This window comes from Anabrus simplex, chromosome 1, assembly GCF_040414725.1.
Source record: "Anabrus simplex isolate iqAnaSimp1 chromosome 1, ASM4041472v1, whole genome shotgun sequence".
Taxonomy (NCBI): Eukaryota; Metazoa; Arthropoda; class Insecta; order Orthoptera; family Tettigoniidae; genus Anabrus; species Anabrus simplex.
This window is the reverse complement of record NC_090265.1, coordinates 103,728,447-103,729,375: the sequence shown is the minus strand read 5'-3', so window position 1 is coordinate 103,729,375 and position 929 is coordinate 103,728,447.

Sequence of the window (929 nt, the reverse complement as noted above, 5' to 3'; positions counted from 1 at the left end):
GTGTTAAATCACTGGAAGACTGTCTTGTATGGCCTGAAACACCCAAAAGGAAAAATCTACGGAATGTGCAACGCATGCCTTACGTGATAACTTCAAAGCAATGGAAAGACATCCATAAAGAAAAGGCAGACACGAAAGCAAATGAGGAGAGGAAGAAGAAAGACAGAAAGAGAAAAAGAGTGGAGAAAAAGTTCCAAATAAACAAGAATGAAAGGGGAAACAAGAATAGGAAGGATATTTTGCCTGTCATACGAGAGAGCAATGACCCCAAAATAACTGCAGCTACATCTGTAAAAAAATCTTGCTATTTGAGAATCGCAATTAACAATCTGGTGAGAGGAATCACGGTGACGAACACTTGCAGCAGAACATGGAAAGTCTGGCTGAGGGGAAAGGAGTAGCTGATTGTGAACAAGCCAGTACTTCTACGAACATCCTGAGTACAGGCGAAATTAAGATGGGAAGATGTTTTTTCGGGGCGTCATCAAGTAACTTCTTGCTGGAGAGCAAAACTAACAATTCTCTTCGGAAATCCACCGAAATATTTTCGTCTGGGCTTTGTTTCTAGTGTGGCGGCAGCCTTAATACTAAGATACAAGGAGTTTCCTGTCAAATATGTCAGAAGATATTCCACAAGAAATGCCTTCCCGTGGTAAACGATTTGCATCCAGCAGAAAATGAATCAGAGGATGAGAATATTTTCTTCTGCATAAATTGTTTGGACATAGTAGATTACATTGAAAATGATTAAACTAAGGAGATAATAGGTTTTGTGACTCCTTAGAAGGTATTTTCCTCTGTGCCCATCACTGTGTTTCAAAGTGCCCAAGTTAGTCTTCAAAGTGCCCATCACTGTCATTTAATGAATTTCTGAAATTAATATTTTATAGAAGGTCAGCAATTAATACTAAATGTCTAACATACCATTA